At 37.2% G+C, this 9,098-nt stretch overlaps 1 pseudogene; it reads left to right on the top strand.

Moving 5' to 3' along the window:
• The first annotated feature begins 1,532 nt into the window (after positions 1-1,532).
• LOC137248648 (tRNA-dihydrouridine(20a/20b) synthase [NAD(P)+]-like) lies at positions 1,533-7,403 on the top strand (annotated as a pseudogene).
• The last annotated feature ends 1,695 nt before the right edge of the window (positions 7,404-9,098 follow it).

Genomic DNA, 9,098 nt, shown 5'->3' with positions numbered 1-9,098 from the left:
ACCGTTCAGGAATCAAATCTGGATGGTTTTCGGGATCCGTCCGGGATCCCGTCAGGGTCATTTCGGGACTTTTCGTGACTACTTCGGGATTATTTTGGGACCCTTCCGGCATCATTTCTGGATAGTTTTCGAGATTTGTCCAGGATCCCGTCGGCATCATTTCGTGACTATTTGGTGTCATTTAGGGACACTTCCGGGATCATTTTAGGTCTCTTCGAAACCGGAAATTCAGCACACATGGCCGTGGATTTACGGCAAATTATTCGTAATTAAAATTCGGTATGTTTTATCTTTAATATATCACAGCTGTTCGTTCTATTTTTAAATGAATCCTGTAACGAACTATTACAACTATAATTAAAATTTTTGTAATATTTTAACCAACTAAATACCCGAAAAAGGAACACTGCTTTCATTTAAAAACTTATTTTTGGTTTTAGCTAATTGTAGTTTCACTCCTTTGTTCTATGAGTAGTAATTCTTTCACCCCTGTCATATCAATTAATTTAACTTAGAAACAAAATGTATTTTTTTTAATTCGAAAAAAGTGTATTGTACTATCCATGTAAGCGTGCCCATCAGCTCAGTTAGTTCTTTTTTTTTACTGTATTAAAAAATAAAATACATTGACAGAAAAAATTTTTAAACAGACAACTTGATAGGCAGGCTAACGTGAATAGCACATATATTTTATTTTCTCCTTGCGGACGGGGCCGCGGGTAAAGGCTAGTAAATAAATAAATAAACGAAGTCACGATAACCTCCTCGTGCTCCTTTTAAATTTTTCCTACAAGCTGGCGGGAAGGCACCTACAAATTGTGTTCCGACTCCGAACGGCATCTGCAATATACTATATCTATATAATATATCTGCAAATACGCTAGTAGTTCTTACCAAATTCTTTCCGAGGGGCGACCCCGCTTAGAAAATATTTCTTCCAACTGAAAAAACTTGTTTCTAAAATTTTGATGTTGCTTTGCCCGGGCGTGAACCCAGGATATTCGGTGTGGTAGGCGGAGCTACAACCGCAGCATGGCGACCGCCTTATGATCATAGTTACTAAATATTGCATACTTTTCTGCGCACTTGATAATTTTTTAGATATTTTTGACGATCGACTTTAAAGCGTTTTCTTTTCTGAAATAACTTGTTGCCTAAGTAAATGGTAAAGCCTTAATAGAGAATGATAATAAAAATGCATTAGCAATTATTTCCTTCATTTCAATTTTCTTCGCTAAAAATTTGTGAAGTTACGAAAATAAATTTCACTATCAGCTGGTTTAGCAGAGTTACAGTGCCACACCGCCATTTTATGCAGAGTAATTGCTCCGTCACATAAGCAGGTTTTCATATAGATAAGTTTAACCAAGCTTATGCATTATGAGTAGATTGCACGTATTTTTATGGAGATTGGTAGATTGAGCGACACTGGCGCCATCTGATATTGAAAAGTAACACACCCTCTCAAAATTTTGTTGCCAACAAATCATAAGAAGAAGAATTTGACATTTCTTTACAAGTTGAGCGTCGAAATGAAGAGAAATTGGAAAATGTAAAAAAATGTAATTATCTGCGAATCTAACTTGCAATAATATGAACAAAGGCCAAATATATATATTTTAAATGTTTTTAACACTGAAAAGAACACATCACATGGATTTACAAAGTCATCGCGCCAATGGTGCAATATAGCAAATTGGCATTCGGACGGCTTCTTCGTCAACATGGTGTAAAATTGGCATTGACACCAATAATTATAATTATTATCATTGCTGATTCATTTATAAATAGTAAAAAGGCGCGTGATAATGAATTTACCACAAGTTTAGAGGACATTCCTTGTATATCACATTTCGCTGCGTGCGACGCGCATGAATTCTCCTTACCAGCCCAGTTAATATATCCATATGTTGATGGCATGGATTTGAATTGTGGCTGTCCGCAATCATGGGCAATTTCTAAAGCATACGGCTGTATTCTGCTGAGACATCCAGAACTGGTGAAACATTTTGTAGAAACTAAAAGGCGTGTGCTACCAAACAACTTTAGCATATCGATAAAATTACGCTGATTAAATGGCAGTGGAGAGCAATCAGTACGATCTACATTGGAACTGGCACGTCAACTAGAAAAATGTGGTGCCATATTTTTGACATATCATGGACGAAACATGTGGCAGAAAGCATCAGATCTTCTTAATATTAACGCTATGTCTGAATTAAAGAAATTCATCAAAAAGCCACTTATTATTAATGGCAATTTTCGCACCTGGCAAGGCGCTAAAAATTTGCATGCACAAACACATGCTAATGGTGTAATGGCAGCACGAGGTTTACTTTCAAATCCTACACTTTCTAACGAACACTGTGGGGAAGGCGAAACATCGATGGAATGTGTGCAGCAATGGTTGGATATTGCCACACGTGTTGGTGATCACATACAAATTCAATGTTTTCATCACCATCATTATGTGGAGAGTCATATGAAAAGGAAGCTGAGCTTGGAGTCCAACAATTTTACGAGCAAGCAACAAATATTTGAATTTTTTGAGGAACGTTATGACTTAAAGCCCCGCACAGAACCGTATAGTAGTCCCTTGGAATATACTAAATGTATATATCCTCAACTAAAATGTGACGGGGTGCAAGTTAATAAATCATCAGATGCGCTCACTTCGAATGAGAATCGGATGGTAAATTTTTCAATGAATTCAAAGATAATAATAATGAAGAAAATGATTTTGAATTAGAAGACAGCTTTTTCACACTACTATATTTCACACTACCTATACTGACTATACTGATAATTACTGAATGAATTGAATGAGGTGCTAAACTTATATAAATAATAAATATCGAGTAAAATAAAGTTTTTTATAGAACCTGTCTTAAATTTAAAGACTCACCAATAGGTTTGGTTTAGCTGATGGTGTCAATTGTGTTAAAATCTGAAAAATCCCCTTAAAAATTATGACCTATATTATTGGCACCTATGGAGTAGAAGGTTCAATGTGGTTGTTGTTGTTGTTGTAGCAGTGCTTCGTGGTGTTCTGGGGACGTAGTGGTTCTGAGGGAAGTATTTTGGCAGGCCTGTATTTTCTTTCAGTGAGTAACCTTTAGGCTTGGCGATCATATCGGAGACGCGTAGAATGCAATCTGCCGGCCAATTGCTTTGTAAGTGGTAATGAACGTTTCTTTGTCTTCACTCCAAGTGCTGCGGGCAAGAGATTAGAGAATTTTATTACGGCTCTGGATTTTAGGTACAATGGCGTGCACGCCTAAATGCAGATTCTGATCGAACGTCACATCCAATATTTTTGGTTGTAAGAGAGTAGCGTAATGCCATCGACGTGGATGTTCAATATCTTCGACTTTTGCCGTGTCCATGTTGTAAATAAGGTCGCCCTTGATTTGGTAGGTGACGATGACAGGTTTCGCGAGGCTATAAAACTGAAGAGATAAGGGAGTTAGTTGATTATTTTATTACATAGCTCAATGTTGGGTGGGCAAGGACCGGTGGCCATTATCGTGCAGTCATCGGTGTAGGATACTATAGTGACTCCTTCTGATGGTGAAGACATATAATTTTCGGTCCACCTTTTGAGACATGAAGGATGGGAGGACCCTTGCAAGTCTTGAAGTAACGTGCCACGTGACTGTATCAAAAGCTTTTCATAAGTCTAGCGCTATGAGTACTTTTCTATGGCGGTGTTTTTGATTCAATCCGCAATTCATCTGCGTGTTGATGGCTTTTAGCGCGGTGGTTGTGCTATGTAGTTTTCGAAAACCATGCAGAAGATTGGCAACACGCAAGTTTACAGTGAAATGGGGGTGGGGGCAGAATTGCTTCAAGTGTCCTGGATACTGGCGATAGGAGAGATTTCGGACGATAAGAATCTCCTATGTTAGCTGGCTTCCCAGGCCATATGCCGTCGGGGCCTACTTCTTTAGATGGTGTAGCATGAACGATGGCATCTTCAACCTCTTTGGCTGTGATGATAATTGGGGACACACTGGGTTTATGCTTGTGTACGCGTCTGTTGTCTCGCCGTCTAACTTTGTCAACCATAGAATGCATTACTTATTGTCGTCAGAAAGCACTCGCGCATTTTTTCGAAACTAACAGCACTTTATCGCCGAATACGATGGATATTTTGTCGTTGTGCTTAGTTGGGTTCAATAGGGACATTACGGTAGACCATAGCTTACCCACACCGGCAGAGAAGTTACAATTCTTTAGGTGCTCCTCCCATCTCGCCCGCTTGTGTTTATTCGCAAGCTGTCTGATGCCTTGGTTAATATCCCTTATTTGGGGGCTGCCAAAGTCGTGCTATCTTAAAAGACCACATTCTCTCACTAGAGTTGCGGCATCATCTGGATTCTTCCGACGGGAATAAAACAAGTCGACGCGGATTCGATGACCTTGCGGAATGCATGCTCACCTGGATGGGCATCAGTCGGGATTGGTAGGGCAGCGAAGCGATTGTCTGTGAAAGTTTTGTAATCTTCCCATTTTCCCCTTCCCCTTTTTGAAGTTGATGGAAGCGTATAATTTATATATAATTAGCAGACCCGGCAGACGTTATTCTGCCCTGAATTTGGCCTATCTGCATATATTTTAATAAGCTTTTTCCGTCTAACTCTGCCATCCCCCCACCCCTCTTCACTTTTTCCTGATCCTTTTATTCACTCTTCCCTCCGTCTTTTTCGCTTAATCTATCTCCATATTCGTCTCATTCTATTTCTTTCTCAGTCTCCTTATCTCTTTTCTCTTCTCTCACGTTCTTCTCATTCTTCTTCATCCCTTATTGCCAGTCCTAGAGGATGGTATGTATTTTGTTCCAGTCCCAGTCCCACTTCGAGTCTCAGTCCCAGTCCTAGTCCTAATCCCAGTCCGTCTCTGGTCTACTTCCCGGAAAAAAGGATCGTAAATACTAATATAGGCAAATTTATATACCAAATTTCAGGCAAATCTAATAGGACTTCTGTAAATAGGTATGAGGGTATTATTAATTCATGTCTCTATTTCGGCTTCGCATGCATATTTATCAGTTTTGCAAGGTTAATGCGACTAAATCGAATATCACAACGAAAATTACTTTAGAGCTCTCATCAACAGCTTTCATTTCATATCAATATTACCCACAGATTGTAGGGGTATCCGAGTCCACGTTTTGGCCTATATCTTGAGACCTTAGTCACCAAGCGGTATAATATATTACCCTGTACTAAAGAACTCATCAACAGCTTTCATTTGATATCCATGTTATATAAACAGATTCTAGGGGTACCCGGGTCCACGTTTGAACAAAATCGACCGACGCATCTCTTAAAACACCGGCGACCAACTATCACACATTTTAGCCTTTCCTTTTGTATATGTGATCCGTCCTATGAAAAGGTGGCTTATGACTCAAAAAAGAAACAGCTGTTAAAGATAAACAATGCATTTCTTCAGTTTATTAGTAGTTTTTCTTTTGATTTATTTTTGTTTGATTCATAAGCCACCTTTTCATAGGCCCGTTCACATATATAGATTTTTATTTTTCACACTTCACTATAATATTAAAACGAAATGCAGACATTCGTTGGTTTTGAAATTGGGCTTAAAAATTGCACATGGAACAACTAAAGACTCTCCTGAATTAAAAAAAAATGTCTTAGTACTTCTAAATCGCGGGCCCCTCAGCACCCCGGGTTCGGGGGATTATCCCCCCACTCTCGCCGGGCCTGGTGATGTGCTATACTTGATATCATTCGCTATAATATTTTTTACTGATAAGCACTTTGTTTAATTAAGCACCAATCAATTACACGGAAGTATTTTACCACCACCTGAAAATATGACATTTTATTATTACGTATAAAAATATAAAAAAATTGCAATAAAATAATATTGAAACTATAAAATGAGATATAATTTATATATATCAAGTTAGATCAAATTACGCACGGGGTGCAAAACAAATTCAAAATCGGTTCAGTAGTTTAGGAGTCATTCGCGAACAAACAATGTGACACGTGACTTTTATATATAAAGATGATAATATATATGAAAGATGTATAATTTTAATAAGTATGAAATTCATTATGAAAGTTAAGCCAAAAATTACTACAATGCGTGCAAGGGTTGTAAATATATTTCGTTCTATTCTAAAAAGCAGGTAAAGCATTTACGGGGTATTTCGTTCTTTTGTAAAAATTGTTGCCTGCTCGCAACGCAAAAGCGTTACACTTTTTGTAGATAAAAAAATTTACACATTTGAGGAAAATAAACATCAGCTGACTTTTGTTTACAAATACGCCATTTTTCATCATTGATTGTGGCGCTGTTACTGTCACGCATAAGCTTGTGTTAAACGCATCTATATGAAAAATGTCATTGTGTCACGGCCTTAAAAGTGTAACGCTTTTGCTTTTTGCTTTTCTTATCGTGCGTCATTTAAACCAAACTCTAATATTACAGCCGAAAATTAATTAACTTACCCTTCTTAAAGCGTTCTCCTTTAATAAAACTATTCAAAAAATTTATGAAATATGCGGGATTTCAAAAAACGCACAGAATTTTACTTATATAACATTCTGTTTCACTTGCTTTTTGTCTTATTTAATTGTTATAGTTTTATGTTTAAAGTCTTCTAAAGAGTATTATAATTACTTTTTCCATCTTTATTACCATCCACATGATAGCTTATTAGATCGTTTTTATAACTTCGTTCGCTAAATCCTAAAATAGGTACTTTGTTCAATGTCCTCACTCATCGTAATATTATTATCATGATTTTTTCTTTTATTCTCTGCTTTCGCGTAATTTCTTGGCAATAATTGTTGTTTACGTAACTTCTTTGTCGTTCGTTACATATTGCTTACTACATAATTTTTCACGTTATAACCAACACACTAACAGCAGCACACTTATGCACGTTGAATGAGCAAAACCGTGTATCCAGCAAATTTGATACAACTAAAGTTATGGAAATATGTAGTACCTATTCAAAATATTTGACAAATAAAATTTTGTTATGCTGATGTTATTATTACAATTACAGATATACGGTTTTACTGTTTCGACGGCGTCATGTAGTATATACTCACAAATAACGACATCTAAACCTTTTTACAGTTCTTCGCTAAATAACAAAATTTCTTCTGTTGCCCATCAGCCATGGCAAAGTAGTACAAAAGTAATTACGAAAGTACAAGAACAATGGTAATGTTAAAGCTCTCATCGTGGTTATCGCTGCTTTTTATTGTTCAATTAAATAATTAATAAACAATTCTAACGAATGGAGCACCGATTCCATCGTGCATGATGATGATGACGCAAATATTGGACGTTCACGTCGATGGTATCACGCCACCGACTGTCAGTCACCCAAAGATCTTAGGAGTACCGTTCGATAATACTCTCACCTTCAAGGCGCATGCCACGGAAATTCTATTTAAAGTACAAAGCCGCAACAAAATCCGCAAGTCGCTTGCCGGCAGCACCTGATGAAAAGATAAAGAAACGTTTCTAACTAGGTACAAAGCAATTGGCCGGCCGCTCATGTGTTAAGCGTCAACAGTTTGGTGGCCTGGTCTTAAGAACTCATACTGGGAAAAGCTAAAGGCCTATCAAAATTCTGCAATCAGAACTGTCACAGAATGTCTCCTTATGAGCCCTGAACACAATCTACGTTGTAAGGCAAAAGAGATCAACATTAAAGAGCACAACGAAATGCAAGAAAACAGACTACTCAGGGAGACACGAGTTTCCCCGGCTCAACTTCCTTCTGGGTACTGTAACAGGTTAAACTCTTACTTGTCCAGATTCAACTCCGACATACGTAATGTATATTCTGCACGCGAAGTGTCCCCACATCACACCAAACAACTTTTAAATTTTAATGTGGAACCTACGCCTCTAACACCAATCTCCCTATTGTCCGTCCTGTTGAAACTGCCAGTTTCCGTGGACACCCGTTAGATGACCCTGATTGAAATTTTTGAGTGGTCGTGCCCATTGATGGGGCCAAGTACTGTTAACATAACAAAAACATTTCTTCGTGCATAGTTCTTGTTCTACATATTAATGCACATTGCAGTGGTCCGAAGTAAACTTTTTTTACTTCGTTACATCAAAATCTGTTAAAGCATCAGGAAGAATTTTATTCCTGGAAATTTTAGTGAAATCAGTTATTATTTAGGTGGTCAAACAAAAACATCATTGTCAAATTTATCACCTATTTTACACAAATATTGATCTAGATTAGGCTAGGTTGAACTGGTCGGATGAGGACTTCATATAGATTGAATGAGTCCGTAGTATTAACTCAGAAGTGGGTTTAACGAACAAAATGAAAAACCATATCAAAAAGCATGACCTATATTATAAAATAAATCCATCCTCTTGGCAAATACTAGAACCTTTCTCGGATCTATGCCAGTGGCTGCTTCTACACTCAGAGAAAAAATCGTTTTAAAACTAACGAAAGAGTTTGAAATTAAGAACATTCGTTGACAAAAATCTGTTAAGTACGTTTTTTCTTAACTCGTGACCGATGGGCTTGTTTAAGCACACCGTTCGTATTTTATGACCATTTTCTTATTGATGTGTGAACCTTCCGTGCTCATTTCAAGCACTCCTTGGGCTTGATTCAAGATTTTTCGTTCCAACGCTTCGGGAACGATTTGTGGTCGATTTAGCAGTTTTCAGTCTAAATTCAATAACAGTTCATTGGTGGGAGTGGGGAGGTAATTTTTTCAATTAGTACCCATTTACTTATTTTTCTTTTTATTAATAACAATTTTTTTTCATTAATAAAAAATTTTAATAACAAAAAAACTATTGTTAAAATCCAAAAGATTAAGAAAAAATGCATAATATGTGAATAGAACTGAACGAAAAATAAGAGTTAAAAAAATAGAAGATAAAAAATGGTTTTAAAAAATTTCAAAGTTTGTAGGTGATCGAACTCGCGCCACACGATCGCAACCGCAACATCATAGCCGCTGGACCACCACAACTACTTGATAACGTGTGCCAAATGTTGTATTTAACATTGTATTGTACACGAGTAGCACCGTTTTTTTTCTTGAACTTAATTTAAGAACATC

The sequence above is a fragment of the Eurosta solidaginis genome, chromosome 4 (assembly GCF_040869045.1).
Source record: "Eurosta solidaginis isolate ZX-2024a chromosome 4, ASM4086904v1, whole genome shotgun sequence".
Classification (NCBI taxonomy): domain Eukaryota; kingdom Metazoa; phylum Arthropoda; class Insecta; order Diptera; family Tephritidae; genus Eurosta; species Eurosta solidaginis.
Note: the sequence above shows the minus strand (reverse complement) of the source record. Positions and strands in the feature narration are given on the sequence as shown.